This window comes from Microcebus murinus, chromosome 3 (genome assembly GCF_040939455.1).
Source record: "Microcebus murinus isolate Inina chromosome 3, M.murinus_Inina_mat1.0, whole genome shotgun sequence".
Classification (NCBI taxonomy): Eukaryota; Metazoa; Chordata; class Mammalia; order Primates; family Cheirogaleidae; genus Microcebus; species Microcebus murinus.
Genome location: NC_134106.1, coordinates 66,972,414 through 66,988,572, shown reverse-complemented (window position 1 = coordinate 66,988,572; position 16,159 = coordinate 66,972,414). Strand labels below are relative to the sequence as shown.

The 16,159-nt window shown below is 38.4% G+C and overlaps 1 protein-coding gene and 1 non-coding gene across 2 annotated transcripts in view; one reads left to right on the top strand and one right to left on the bottom strand.

Moving 5' to 3' along the window:
- Positions 1 to 16,159, bottom strand: part of CTNNA2 (catenin alpha 2) — a 1,049,805-nt gene that overhangs the window by 178,559 nt on the left and 855,087 nt on the right. The window lies entirely within an intron of this gene.
- On the top strand, positions 7,377 to 7,507 carry LOC142870378 (small Cajal body-specific RNA 20). Its single transcript, XR_012918784.1, has one exon.

The window sequence follows — 16,159 nt, the reverse complement described above, 5'->3', positions numbered from 1 at the left end:
TGGAGGTTCTGGCTGTTCAGGCACATAATGAACTCCTTGGATATTATTCCCACAATGTTTCTAAGGCAGAATATATGTCAGTGCAGTCTCAAGATGTTAGCAAAATGATCAAAGCCCCAAAGCCTAAAGAAAAGAAAGGGGGAAAGGACTTCCTCCTAGGCAGATTGACGGGGAGAACCAAAACCCTGTGCCTCTATAGGACTCCTTTCAGCCATCACAACACCACAACAGAAATAGCAAACATGCCTGGTCTCACCTGCCCCCTTAACACCTTTGTCCTGCCTTCAGACACCTGCTTGGTGTCTGGAATGAGTTACTGAATGGCAGAACTGAAAAATTTAGCTTTCATTTTGTTTAATCCCTGTGTTTTTTAGATGATAAAAAAGGCTAAGAAAATAGAAGCATATTTCTTTGGGCAAAATTCATCATCATAATCATCATCATTCTCCATCATGATTAAAGTTGCTAATTTTTAACTAATCACTTACTACAGATCAGGCTCTGTGCTAAGCACTTGATACTCATCATCTCAGTGTGATATTGAACTCTGAGTCTACAGAGATGGGTTCTAGTCTTAAAAATAGCACATGATGGAACATACTCCATCTCTACAGCCTGTGTTCAAGATTTTCAGTTACATAAGGCTATCTCCATGTCTACAGGTGTAAACAACCCTGCAGTTAGCATGAGTTTTGTTGCTGTTGGTTTGTTTTCAAACAGGGTCCAAAGTTTAGCACTCTGGGGATACTAAATTCCATTTAGTTTATTTTACTTTATTCACAAGATTTTGCCCCAGATGACTCTTGGCTTTTTCAAAATCCAAATCTGTCCTCAAAATATAAATATATGTCTATAGAGAATATTCAAAAGGATAGACCACAGGTTCTTCCAATAATTCCTTACAAGAAGCTCCATGGACACTGGTAGCAATAGAATAATGATCAGGAAGAGTGCAAATTCTTCCATGGGGAATCCAACACTTATTTGAATAAATACATTCTAGCATGTGTCTTACTTCATCAGGGCTGCTGTAACAAAATACTACAGAGTGGGTAATTTATAAACAACAGAAAAGTTTTTGCTCATAATTTTGGAAACAGGAAGTTCAAGTTCAAGAGGCTGGCAGATTCAGTGTCTGATGAGGGTTCACTCTTGCTTCATCCTCATGTGGCATAAGGGGTGCAGGTTCCCAGGCCCCCTTTCTGTTTTTTTGTATTCTGTTTGGAGACAGAGTCTCACTCCATTGCCTGGGCTAGAGTTCCGTGGCATCAGCCTAGCTCATAGCAACCTCAAACTCCTGGGGTCAAGCGATCCTCCTGCCTCTGCCTCCTGAGTAGTTGGGATTACAGGTATATGCTATCATGCCTGGCTAATTATATATATATATATATATATATATATATATATATATATATATATATATATAGTTGTCCAGTTGTCCAGCTAATTTCTTTGGGGTTTTTTTTGTTTTTTTTTTTTAGTAGAGATGGGGTCTCGCTCTTGCTCAGACTGGTCTCGAACTCCTCAGCTCAAATGATCGGCCTGCCTCAGCCTCCCAGAGTGCTAGTGCTACAATTACAGGCCCAGCCCAGGCCCCTTTTTTAAGGACACCCATCCCATTCATGAGAACTCTGCCCTCACAACTCAATCACCTTCTAAAGGCCCCACCTCACTAGTACTATTGCCTTGAGGATTAAATTTTAACATATGAATTTTGGGAGGACCTAAACATTCTGACTATAACAGTTTGTTTGAAAAAATTAAAGACAAGTCAGCATTGCATTGTAGTGTTATCTAAGGTGTCAGGAAACTCTTGATTTCTTAGAAACCATGGATCTCCGTAGTGCCCTAGATCATTAAAGGGAAGGTTGGGTTTTTAAAAATTATTTTGAATCTATTTTAAATTAATTGTGGACTCACAGAAGTTGCGAAAATAGTACAGAGAATTTTCCTGTACCCATCACTCAGCCTCCCCCAGTAGTGGCTCATAACAGAACAGTACATTATTAAAAGCAACGAATTGACATAGGTACAATGCAACCAACTGGCGTAGAGACCTTACTTGATTTATCACCAGTTTTTGCATGCATTTTTTTTCTTTTTTAATTTTCTTTTCTTATTTATTTATTTACTTTGGTATGTCGTTGTGTATGGAGAATCAATATAGTTTTACAGTGGAAAAGGGAATGGAGTATTAAGTAAGTCTAAGTCTGAATCAAGGCTCTAACACTTTCTTAATGATAGAATCTCTCTGAGACTTTTTAGTCTCCCTGTAAGATTTTCTTTATGTTATGGTATTTGAAAGCATCAAGGGGTAATGAGTGAGTATGACATGCTTAGTGACAGGCGAAAATCTTTGGCTAAACTAACGTTTTATGACAGCTAGTCTATCCTCTGGCTTGAAGATATGTTCATAATTACATGTAGCTTACATGTAACTGGTGCAGCCCATGAAAATCACTTAAGAGAATTTTGCTGATTATTTAAGATGAGAATAATATATCTATTATACGAAATGCAACCCTCTCCCTATCTAAACTATGCCCTTCCTTAGGGAACCCCAAATTTATAATATTTTCATTGAGCTCTTTGAGAGAAATGTTGCCAGAACCTAACCAAGATAGCATCAAATACAAATAACATCCTGGCTGAACTCACTGACTAATGCTATCGGAAATGTGAGCACTTTTCATGTATTAGTCAAATGCACTTTTTCCACCTGTATCTGAACATTGCAAGTCAAAGTAAGATTTTTTGAAAAACTACATTGAAAAAACAAATAAAAAAGAAATTCTGACTTTGAAAAAGGTTTCTTCTTTTTGCAAAAATATAATGCACACCATTTTTTAATTAAAAGGTTCTCCTAGTATGTTTTAAATTATTTGGTGTGTTAAAGAAATGGACCTTTCCAGGTTTTACCAGGAAAGGCATTGATAAATTGTCCCGAACACACATATATATGGTGCTCATTTACTTATTAGCATCACTTAGCATCACTCATTCATAAAATGAAGGAAGGAAATGAACAACTAGAATGACAGAATCTCTGTATTCTAGGTGCTGCTTGAGAAACAGCAGCATGATTTTGCTTCAGAACATCTCCCTTTTTTCTCTGAGCATTTTATTTGGGTAGAAAGCTCTCTGTAAATCACCTCAGTAAAGACTAAATAACTCCCCCCAGCAGGATTCAGATTTCCATTACTTTATACGCTGGAACGCCGATGTGTTTTCCAAATCAATATTGCAACAGAAATGTGGCAATTACAATATAAGGTACAGAGGAAGAACACATAAGTTACTTTCTTATTGTATTTCTGGAGGGAAAGGGCATACAGGAGCAACAAAAGAAAAACACACACACACACACAAATGGAAGCAGAAGAGCTGCTTATAACTTGTGGCCTCACAAGCCAACGATTGAAACACAACACTAAATAACCAACCGCGTGAGACACATTATTATTTCATATTAGAGGACGCTTGCTTCATTTTTAGATTAAAAAAATAAAAATCATCACGCCATATTGGAACAGAATATAAAATTTAGGAAAACATTAGTGAAGGCTTAGGCTTATTAAACAAATAAATGGACTGCTCATTCTAACTGCATCATAAAATGAAAATTAAATTATAAAAATGAAATTCTTTGGTTTAACATCTTTTCTAATTCCCTATTTTTTTAAAAAAATAAAGAAGTTAGGGGAAAAGAGAGGAAGGGCTGAAGGGAGGGAAAAGTGACTTCATTTTTTTCTTTCTTTTTTTTTTTTTTTTTTGCCAGAATTGTCCTTCTTATTGGGCTCCTTTGACTTCTAAATACACCAGCCACTCAGGAAGCTTTGGGGCAGTCTGAAGGAAGTGGACAATCCTCTCTGTCAGCCTTCTTCCAGCCTCTCAAGGTACCCAAAGAGACACCAGTTCCTGACAACATGTATCAAATTTATCTGGGCTGCAGTAATTTATGTCTTTGTCACCCAGTAGCTCATCTATAATGGTTCTATAATTACTAAATGGAAAGTATAGCAATAAACGCTGACTACACAGTCATTAAATCTGGACAATGCAATGAATGTTATTATAATTTATAATTCTGGGAATTATTTGAGAGTGCATATGTGTTAAGACCATACCCCTCAACCACAAAATACATGAATTTATTTAACATCCATAGGGCCTATTATGTGTGTCACTGTGATTGGTGCTGAGGGCTGAAGAGATTAATTCATCCAACCAGTACTTATTAAGAGCCTATTTGATTGTAAACACCAGGGTTCAATAGCAAACAAGTCATAGCAAAGCTTCCTACCACAGAGTATGAATAACTCAAAACCCCTACTTTTGAGTAACTCTCATCCCAGTGGAACAAGATGGATGGAGATGTAGACCTTTTGACAAATAATTAAAATGCAGTGAAATGAGTACTTATGAGGGTCTGTGCCATGGATTTAGGAAAAAATTCAGAACAGCTAAGGGCAAAGACTCTGGAACCAGAATGCTTGAATGCCAACACCAGCTCTGCCAGTTGAACAATGGCTAAGTTAATTAAATTCTCCGTCTCTCAGTTTCTTTGTCTTTGCTGTGGTATTTGTGCTAGCACCTTCCTCATGTGATTAAATGAACTAACACTTTTAAAGTTCTTAAAACAGTATCTGGAACATAGGAAGCACTGTGTGTTTGTTACATAAATAAGATCTTATACCAAGGTGATATAGGAGAATTATACATGCCGGGGCAGACATGTACGTGTGGAGGAGACATTAGAGAAAGAGGAAAAAACTTATAAAGTAAAAATTGCTAGCTACTATTGGTATTGCAGCCATTACAATAGTGTCTGTAATAGTCATTACAGACACTATTAGGACAGGGCCTCCTGGCACTACTCATTCTACTTATTTTTAAGTCCAGATCTGTTTGTTCCTTGTCCCTTTTAACTGTGAGAAAAGTGAAGCACAGAAAATTTGTAGAAAAGATTCAACCAGCAGGGCAAGAGAAACTCCTTTAGAAAAAGAAAATTTCTTAAAACAGCTGACCACAGCTAAAATTTCTCCATTCCATTCCTTGTATCCATTGTAATCCCACATCTGATACTTCATGGAAAATATGGCACCATGATGAAAAGCTCAAGAACCTGGGACTTCTTTAGAATTTATATTGTGGACTAAACACATTCTCAGATCCTCACTATGGTGAAGAAGGTACTTTCTAATGGTTCATGTAGGAAAGCCAGACCCTCTTTTTCATGGTTCAGGTTGGAGCTGTTGGGATAAAACCAATAAGAATCCTAAGAGGGCTACAGAGACCACTGAAGGCTGGTGTAGAGAAGGCACCAATGTCAGGTCAAAGACAGAACAACAAGAGCAATCCTTTTGGTCTAGGAAAATGGAAAAAATACAAAGGAGGTTCATGGAGTAGAAATGTAGGGGGAGAAAAAAGAAGAATGCAGAAGCAGAGAGGAAATGGGAGAATAGGCCTTGACCCCTGAACAACCCCCTACCTGAGTCCATGAGCTACAAGTCCCTAAAAGTACAACTCAATAGCCATTCGCACTTTGAGACAGTGGAAAGAACAATGAATTGTAGCTTCTCCCCTTATAGCAATGTGCGTTGGGGCAAGTCTTTTATTTTTTAGGCAAAGTGCCTAGAAAATATATACTGGATAAATGTTTATTTTCTTGCTTCTTTCCCAGCTTGGTTCATTGACTGTAAAATAGGAATATGAAGATCTACTTCACAGGCCTATTAATGTAAGCAAATTCAATAATATTGGAAATGCTTCATCACAAACTTCATAGAGTGGAATCAGAGCTCATTCCTCTTGTCACTTCGAGTCCTGAGTACCCGCCTGTTGTTGTGAAAGCAGCCTCAATATCAAAACCCCCGGAAGTCTAAGAAAGTCAGTCCTGATAACTCCACATAGGATGATAAAAAAAAAAGAAATAAGATTAAACTCGAGCCTGAAGGCTTTCTCCCTGTACTCTGTAACCCATAAAGGAGATATGCAACTCCCACCTCAACTAATCTAGGCATTTAAATTACTTGAAAAATTACTGACAATACCTCAAAATATACAAAGCACTATAATAACAAACAAAGGAAGTCAGAGCTGGTGCTGGTGACTATCAAATAGGTTGTTTTATTTTTATTTTCCTCTGCTCAGATGTCTGTGTTACTGAATAAAGAAATGAAGAAAACATGGGATTAAAAGGAACAGAAGATAATACAACAGTTAAGGGGACCACAAGAGAGATGACAAATCGAGCAGGAGATCTGACAGAGGGTGCTTAGCAAGCGGCGACATGAAAAGGTTTGGGGAAGAAAGGTCAGAGATGGAGGCATAAACAGTCCAGGAAGCATTGTATCACAGTGCCAACTTGTATGGAGCTGGGTGAAAGATGAGAAGCCGAGAGGGTCTGGAACAGGAGCAGTAGGATTTGGAGTAATTAGTGTGCTTGCTAAGTGGGAAGGAAAAATAGAATAATGATTTCGGAGCAGAGGTCAAACACTTCACTAGGAAATAAGCTATATAAGATCAAAGGGAAGCCAGGGTGGAGAGGGTAGGATGGGGAATTCATACAAAGTAGAATTGGGAATCCATGACAAGAAAGGAAAATGATTATAGAAGAGACACCATTGAGCATAAAATCCCAAGAATGTGTGTATTCTAATTCCTGGATGCTTGCCATTGTGTCTAGGTGTCTTTTCATCTTTTCAACCAGGAAAACTGCTCTTAAGATTAATAGTGACTCTTTAGGCTGAGAATTGATGACCCAGCAGCTCTTTATTCATCAAAGAAAAAAAAAAAAGTAAAGGGGAAAAAAATGAGAGAATGAGAGAGACAGAAAATGTACCTAGATGAAATCAGCATAAATTGAAAAACCAAATGTTTAATCCAGCTGTGATTATACCCCAAAACTGAATGAGTAAATGATGTTGCCTATAACAGACATAACTCAAAAAATAGAGGCTTAAAAAAGAATTTAAATGTATCCATTCCTACCCAACTTCAAACTCAATCATTATAGCCATAGCTGAGATAGAGATTCTATTTTGCTACTTTCAAGTTCCCCAGGATTAAGCAAAATAACGTTTCAAAAAAATAAATAAATTGGAAGCCAGAAAGTTCTGAGTTCAAATCTTAGCTTGCTCACATACTAGCATAGACAGACTTAGAAAAGTAACTTGGCCAGCTTGAGAGTCACTTTCCCCAATAACAAAACAATATTAAATTGTGTGCTGATTCCCACCTCCCAGGCTTGTTTTCATAATGCAATAAGATCTTGTTTTTTAAAGTGCCCAGCATGTAGCATGTGCTTAATGAACGGTGTCCTCAGACTTCTAAGGCATAGTATGTGAGTTGCAAGTCAAAATAAGTCAACTGAGGGCCTCTCTCCCATAGGGTTATAGGGGGTCCCTTTTCTCCTCACCAAGGATGAAAGCCAAGATCAGGCCTGGAAGATCACTGGCAGGAATGGCACAAGCTGGAAAGCCTTGTTTTCTTAACTCAGTCATTTGGAAAAAATATAATAATAAGTTAACTGACTTTTAAACAACAATAAAAACACCATCAAACATGTTATTGCACAGTGAGTTATATTCTTGCAAAGTAGAGCCCCCAGGAGGCTAAGCACAAAACCTGCCCAACCTGCCCTTGCTGACAACTCTCACTGGAGCTCCTCTTCTGAAACTGCTGTAGGAACGTGGGGCATATATTTTTGATTACTTACAATGGTGGAAAGTATCATTCTTCTGAGGGAGGATTGACTTCTGGAAAACACTGGCATCACTTGAATCCAAGCCTGGCAATAAGATCTACCTGAAGTGCAGCCACAAAGCAGTAAGGCTGATTTTTCTCCTGTGACACATTATCTAGTTCAAAAGACGTTTTTGGGGTTTTTTCATTTGTTTTGTTTTGTTTTGAGACAGAATTACTCTGTCGCACTGGGTAGAGTTGCAGGGGCATCATCATAGCTCACTGCAGTCTCAAATTCCTGGGCTCAAGCGATCCTGCTGCCTCAGCCTCCCTACTAGCTGGAACTATATATATATATATATATATATATATATATATATATATATATATATATATATATAGGCAAGCACCACAATACCCAGCTAATTTTTCTATTTTTTAGTAGAGACGAGGACTCGGTCTTGCTCAGGCTGGTCTCAAACTCCTGAGCTCAAGCTATCCTTCCGCCTCAGCCTCCCAGAATCACAGGCATCAGCCACTCCACCCAACCCCAGAAGACATTTTTTTTTTTAAAGTTCTGGATCCTACCAAACTAAAAGCACCAGTACGTGAAGATAATGATATAAGGACATTTACTGCATCACTGAATATACGAGCAAAAATAATCGCATGTGTGTTGTTAAAGAAAAGATGTATTCAGTGATACTTGCTAAGGCATAGTAGAGGAAGACTTTATTCAGGATCATCACAATAGGTATAGGAACCATGGTGATGGGATTTTGCCATTGGAGAGAGAGACAGAGCTCAACTCCAACAAAGCATGGGCAGTGGGAATTTATAGCCAAGGGAAAGGAGTGTCAGTGGATAAAACAGCCCAAGTGCCCATCAATCCAAGAATGGATTAATAAAATGTGGTATATGTATACCATGGAGTATTATTCAGCCCTAAGAAACAACGGTGATATAGCACATCTTATATTTTCCTGGTTAGAGCTGGAACCCATACTATTAAGTGAAGTTTCCCAAGAATGGAAAAACAAGCACCACATATACTCACCAGCAAACTGGTATTAACTGAACAGCACCTAAGTGGACACATAGGTACTACCGTAATAGGGTATTAGGCAGGTGGGAGGGGGGAGGGGGGCAGGTATATACATACATAATGAGTGAGATGTGCACCATCTGGGGGATGGTCATGCTGGAAACTCAGACTTGGTGGGGGAGGGTGGGAAAGGGCATTTATTGAAACCTTAAAATTTGTACCCCCCTAATATGGTGAAATAAAAAAAAATTAAAAAAGAAAAAAAGAAAAGCACGACAAAGTAACAAGAGAGGAAAGGGGAACTCCAATCTAACAGGATTCTTGGGCCAAGGTGATCAGACATAATCACCTGGGGGATGGTGGAGGATGAGGAACCTCGTTGGATATCGAGGGTGATCAGATATTGCGGGTTGGGGGTTCTTGCTAAGCTGACTTAGCAGGATTCTTTGTTAAAACTAGATTTTATGAGTAAATGCATGGGTGGGACTCAGAGAAGTTTCAGGACCTGACTAAAGATTGGTCAAGTGAAGAATTTTTGTCAGTATCAACAGGGAAATGACTGAAAAAGTCACATTATAACACCACCATTAAAGATTACATCACTATCAGAAAGAATAAGTTAGAAAAGTCTTTCTCAAGGTGAGTCCCTGGAACAGCAGTGTCAACATTGCTGATAAAAATTCTTAGGCCCCACCTCCGATATACTGAATCAGAAACTTTGCGGGAATGAGGTCCAACAGTTTATATTTTAACATGACTTCCAGGTGATTCTGATGTACACTAAAGTTTAAAAACCACTAGTTAAAGAGTTGTCCTTGAAGGACCTCAGAAGTTTCACCAAGACTTCTTGGTATAAAGCGTATTTTGAATTAAAAGACCTTTGAGATCAAAAAGCATTGGAAGGGGCTTTCCCTCTATCTGCATAAACTGGACTGGCCAATCAAAAGCTCAAAAAGAACAATTGACTTCTTTTCCTCTCTCTGTTATCTCAATATATTTGCAGGAAAGAAGATCAAGAATGCAACCAGACCTGGCCCCAATTATTTTAAACATAATACTTGTCTCTCAGGTTAATTTATAAGACAATCTGTTTCCTCTACCCATTTGCCCTCCCTAGTACCATTAGTCACCCCTAAACAGAATTACCTGTACTCCACATTTCCCCTCCTGTCCAAAAAGACAGATATAAAAATATCTGAACTTCACTGGGCTATTGAGTATTCACTCTGTGATTCTCCCCATGTGCATGGTATTGGTAAATAACGCTTTCTCTTATTAATCTGTCTTAATTGTGACTTGATCTCTCAGCAGACTTTCAGGAGAAAGGGCAAGTTTCCTCTTACCCCTACATCCCCCATTGACCTAGAATAGGATTATTCAAGATATGTTAAGTAAGAAAAGCAATAAATAATAGCTATATTATAGAATCAAATTAGATTGAGTGTATAAGTATGCATGTGTGTGTGTGTAGAATGAGAGATGTGGTAAAGTATTTGCAAGCCTCTAAAAATGAACACAACTAATGACAGCTTGGGTGAGGGTAGATGGAAAATGAGAGAGAGAGAGAGAGATACTTTGTATATAGTATATAGAGAGCTAAGTTTACTAACTGCCTAACTGCTTCTCTTATACTCTGGCTTTTACTTAAGGCTACAGTTGCCTTTCTTTTAGGACACCTTGTGTTAAGAACTGAAAAGCACTGAGGTATGTGCATAAGATATGAACAGGATATAGGCATACTTAGGATCTATTTTCTGTACATCACTTTCTCTTTTCTGTCCATGAATCTTCTTCAACCACCAACCAGGCTACAGCTTTAGAGTCTGTCTGAACCTGTCCTAGTTCAGCTGCCCAAACAGTGAATTGCTCTTTGCTCAATTAAAAACTCTGTTCAATTTAACTTTTATCAAAAGTGGGTTCTGAGATAGAGCTCCCAAAGACCCCCAAAAGCACCGAGAGTCCAAGAGAGGTCCCTGGGGGACCTGTTGTCCTTTGCTCTCCCCACTGCAACTGACACTTGTGGATAAATTCTTTCTCTGATTCCAAAGCTCCACAGATTTGTGTTTTGAGCCTTCTGAGTTTGTTTGAGCAAATTGCTTATCTTAACTGGGTTCAGAATCCATGACAGAAACTAAACTAGGTCTGGGATCAGAGCTTATCTGATAATTAATAAACTTAGATCTAGTCAGAGGCCACAAATGTCTGACTGAGTCAGAAACTAACAGCAATACTACAGGGGGTGCAAACTCCAGCTTTCAGGAATTTGAAGAGATCCCTGTCATCTATCCCTTTGTTCCTTCTTCTTGTGTGCTTGGGAAAGGAAAAATCATTGCCCAAATTGATCATGAAGATCGGAGAGCCAAAGCCAAGATATAATGTAAAAATAGTATCCTTAATTTCTGAAGAATGGAGTACTCTACTTTCTGGCTATGCCTGCCTATACGTGTATAAGTATCAGGCCCTAGAAGTGGCAAACGCTTATAGAAGTGGCAAAATCTTACCAAAGGCAAAATTGTTGCCTAGCCAGTAATTGCTTAAAACAATAGATAATTTAAAGGTTGGTAGCCTTAATAAAAAAATAGTAATATTTAAGAGCCAGCAAGTAAAAATTCTTCATAAGGACTATTAGCACTGTTTCTGTCTGTATGTCTATATGTTTATGTGTCTATATATGTCATTTATATGTTATATTTTACTACCAAATTATATCAAAGAGATCTAATTAATTAGTTTTAAAGCACTTAAATCAAATATTTTATCAAGATAGAAACTAACTCAAATGTTTTTTAGTTCATATGACTTTAAGAATACAGTAATTGACCTCTTCTCAACTTTCTTTTCTATTCTCTTACACCCTGATTCACAATTTCTGTACATTCTCAAAGCTGACTTAGACTCTTGTTCAGTACTTGTGCGTTACGCTAATAATCTTTTGTTCTGTAAACAGGGTGCTCTCTTAGACTCCCATTCTTTTAAAGACAGTAGCTGAATTAAAACCATAAAGCCTCTCGATCTAGACTCCAGTGAGAGCCCAGACAACTGCTACTTACATAGGACAGGAGATATCTCGGGGTACTCAAAACCTTACCCCAAAATGCCTTGAGTCAAGTTTGTCAGAGCCCTTGCTAGAGCTTGCACATTGCCAAAAGAAAAAGCTGCCACTATTTGCACAGACTCCAAATATGCCTTTGGAGCCTGCCATGCACTAGGCACAATTTGGAAATCTTGTTTCTTAATTTCTGCTGACAATTCTATTGCCGATAGACCTCCCATCACATGGGAAATATGTGCAAATGGGGGATAATTAAGGGAAAAAATGTATAGTTGGTACTACCCTGAGATCTTCAATATCTCTGACCAAATTATTTCCCAGTGCACTATCACCAAATCTCTGGAGGAAACCAATACTCACCAGGAAGTCCCCAAAGACCCACATTGCCCCTTATGGCACTCCAAATCGATTTTATAAATTTACCTCCAGTTTTAGGTTTTTCTGGATAGACTGAATGCTATCCAACTAGGTGTGATGATGCTACAACACATACTGATAAAGAAATTAGTAACTGAGATTATTACTCATTTTGGTATTCCTTTGTGGATTGAGTTAGAGCAAGGGACTCATTTTAAACCCCTTGCTTGTAAAAGCTCTGGCATTCTCATTAAAATTTCATAGCCAATATCATCCCCAATCATCAAGGCAAGTGGAACATAGAACTCTAGATATAAAAAGGACTTTGAGAAAAGTATGTCAAGACACTGAATTTAAATGGCCAGAAGCACTACCTTTGGCCTTTATAAAAATCCAGATTGTTCCAATTAGGAGACAGGGCTTAACCCCTTTTTAAAATAATGTTCTGTCACCCTGTGCCAATTGGCATCTATATACCATCTATTCCTGGACTGACTGAACACTATGGGGATTTAAGTGAACAATTCAATGGCATAACTGACTACATACAGGCACTAACTAATATGCTTGGAGCATATCATTGACAGGTGAAAGCAGCATGGCTTCCACCAACTGACAGCCTTGTCATCCTGTTTGACCAAGAGAATCGTGTGTACATCAAAGTTTTTAGAAGAAGATATGCACTGTCACCTCACTGGAAAGGCCCTTATAAAGTACTGTTAATACCTACACTGCCACAAACACGAAAGAGAAATCCTTCTGGATTCACCTGGAGCATGCCCACCTACACCAAGACAATTGGAGAATGACCCCTACAGGTGACCTTAAAGTGAGGATTTCCAATGCCAGTTCCCAGGCCCCTGAAGCAAACGTCTTCATGAAGTAGACAGCTTTTCCCCAAGATCATGGATCAAGAAACCACATTTTATTTTTATCTAAAAACTCCTTCTTTGTTCCTTTTTACCTCCCCATCCCCAAAATGGTCTTTTAAAAACCCTTCTTCTTTTAAACCTCTCCCTTCAAGGATTACATATTGGAAGCTGAGTGAAGACTGCCTCATCTTATCCCATTCTCCCTTTTATCTTCCACTATGACTCTTCTTTCCAATTATGCCTTGCTCTTACTAACCTTTACTGTTTTGTTTTTTCCAAGCAGGTGAGGTACAGAGCCAGCGTCCCTATACACCACTCTTTCAAACCCTGGCTACCATAACTAATCAATCTAATTCCTGCTTATGCCAACACCTAGATCATACACAGGAACCTGGACTCATTTTTGTTTCTGCCAATGTGAGTACCTGGTGGACCAGTCTAGAAGATGGATGTATGGCAACATGTGGCATCCACAACCAGAGATAAAAACATCATGCTGTTTCTCTTGTTATGGAGTCAATCGGACACAGAAAAACCTCTTTGGAAACTCAAAAGCTGTCTTTTACTTGTGTAAAGTGGTAACAGAAATATGAGTCTTAAAAAAGGGAAAAATGTTTTACTAGTTGTGTCTTTAAAACCCTTCACCCTTTCTGAGAAATTAAAACCTGTATTCCTTCCTGAGACCAGTAATCAAAGGGCAGAAAAATGTTCTTCTTTGTGTCTTAAACCACAGGAGATGGCACAACAGAACTGTCCAGACAGAGGTCATGAGATCAATCGTCTTCACTGGAGATACTATAGGTAAACAGCAATAGCCCAACGCTGAAAACTCCCTTTAAAAGCTCTGTATTTCTGCTTAAAGGGAGGACCATGATTCTGTAAGATGAGAGTCTACCGTCTTACTCATTTGTCAGCAAATTAATAAACTTCTTTTTCCTTTTCCTAAAAACACTTGTCCTCATTCTTTGTTCAGCCTCAGGGACGAGTATCAAACTTTCAGTAACAAAGCAATCGGAAAGAAATATTTCCCTCTGCATCGAAAACAGGGATGGTGCTGGATCTTTTCTAGGTGACATACTAAGGCAATATTGTGATCAAACCCTATGGTTTGATTCCACAGATGGTGTTCTTGCACTCTTAGATGGGGCTGACACTAACCTCATGATGTCAACACTTGTCAAATCACAAGATGTTATGAATAGCTCACAAGCCAGGTCTGTGCAACTTAGGGTAGTTCACTTGCTCTGCTTGTTAAGTTGTCAGATACTAAAGAATGTATATGGGCAGATCCAAAGTCTAGACTGATTTGGTTAAGTGATGAAACTAAGCCCTATAAATGCCAGAACCAGACCAAAGCTATTTTATAGCAAATATCTCAAACCTGTTCTATTCCCACAGACTGGCAGGGACACATGGAAACTAGAGATGTGGAAGTTCCAATGAGGAAGAAAATGCACAGCAAACTCCAGACTGGGAGGTCACAGCTTCCAATCTGACCCCATTGTAAAAGACACTGGTCTTTTTATTGAGTGTGGCGATAAAGTATACAAGCGGTTCCCACCTAGATGGTCAGGATGCTATGGCCTGGACATCCTTTGTTAGCAGGTACTTTACTTTAAATGCCAGCCAAATTACAAACTTGGGCTCTTTCATTCATAAATTGGTACCATGCAAATGTACTAAATGCAATATTACAAAAATCCCACTTGTATATCACAATTCTAAGTTCTTTTCGGTGCTAAGGACTCTTTTCCTGAGATTTGGAACTCATGAGATTGAAAATGCAGTTTTGAATCTCTCCATGGCAATAAAACAAGATTTTAATATCACGATGCAAGCCCTGGGAGCACTTTAGTTAGAAGTCAACAGGCTAGCCTCTGTTGTGTTTGAAAACTACTCCAAGGAACTTGCATGATTATTGGCAAAAAATCCTCTACGTAAAAACCACACAGGGCAAGTGGAGACTGTGATCTATACCTCTTGAAAGACAAGATAAATATTCTCCATCAGATTAATAAAGACCTATTCTCAAGAATGGGAGACTGGTTTAATGGGCTGTGGGGAAATGTGCTTAGATCTGTTCTTTTCTACTTATTTATTCTCATTCTAATCTGTGTTCTTGTCTCCCATTTCAGATCTCTTGTTACTTGACTTCTAACTATATCTCTCTCTCTCCACAGCCACTGACTCAGCTTTTAATGTGTGAAACTTCTAGGGAAGTTCTAGACAAGCAGAATGAAGGAGCTCAGGAAATTTCAGCCCACAATATGATTCCTTGGTATAAAGGATATTTTGAATTAAAGGCTCTTAGAGATAAACAGGCCCTTACAAGAGGCTTGTCCTCTATCTGCATAAACTGGACTGACCAATAAATAAGAACAATGGACTTCCCTTTTTCTCCCTGTTATCTCAATATATTGTAGGAAAGACAATCAAGAATGTAACCAGACCTGGCCCAAATCATTTTAAACACAATACCTGTCTCTCAGGTTAATTTATAAGTCAATCTGTTTCCCCTTATCCATTCATTCTCCCAAGTATCTATTTATCCTCCTTAGCAACCATTTAGTTTATCACCCCTAAACAGAATTGCCTGTATTCGTCATTTTCTCCTGCCCTACAGAAGGGCAGGTATAAAAATATCTGAATTTCATTGGGGTTTGGGTAATCACTCCATGATTCTCCCTAGGCTCATAGTAAATAAACCTTTCTCTTATTAATCTGCCTTAATTGTGAGTTGATCTTTCACTGAGCTTTTGGGGAATGGGGAAATTTTCACTTACCCCTATGGTATATAGAGGGATAAGTTTACTAACTGCTTCCCTCATACTCTGGCTTTTACTTAAGGCTAACGTCAGATTCTTTTTGAATCCTTTATTCTTTTGTGAGTGTTACAGTTTCTTTTTCTTCAGGACACCTTGTGCTAAGATCTAAAAAGCACTGAAGTATGTGCATAAGAAATGAACAGGATATAGGCATACTTAATATGTGTTATAATTCTCCAAAGACCATGCAAATGTCTGCTGGCTAAATGACTGTCACTCAAGATTAGGGACAACATATGTCGGTTTCTACATTTTTCAAGCAAAGGAAGGCTACAAATTGACAGCAGTTTGCCAGGAGGACCAGAGTACAAAGCCATTTTTT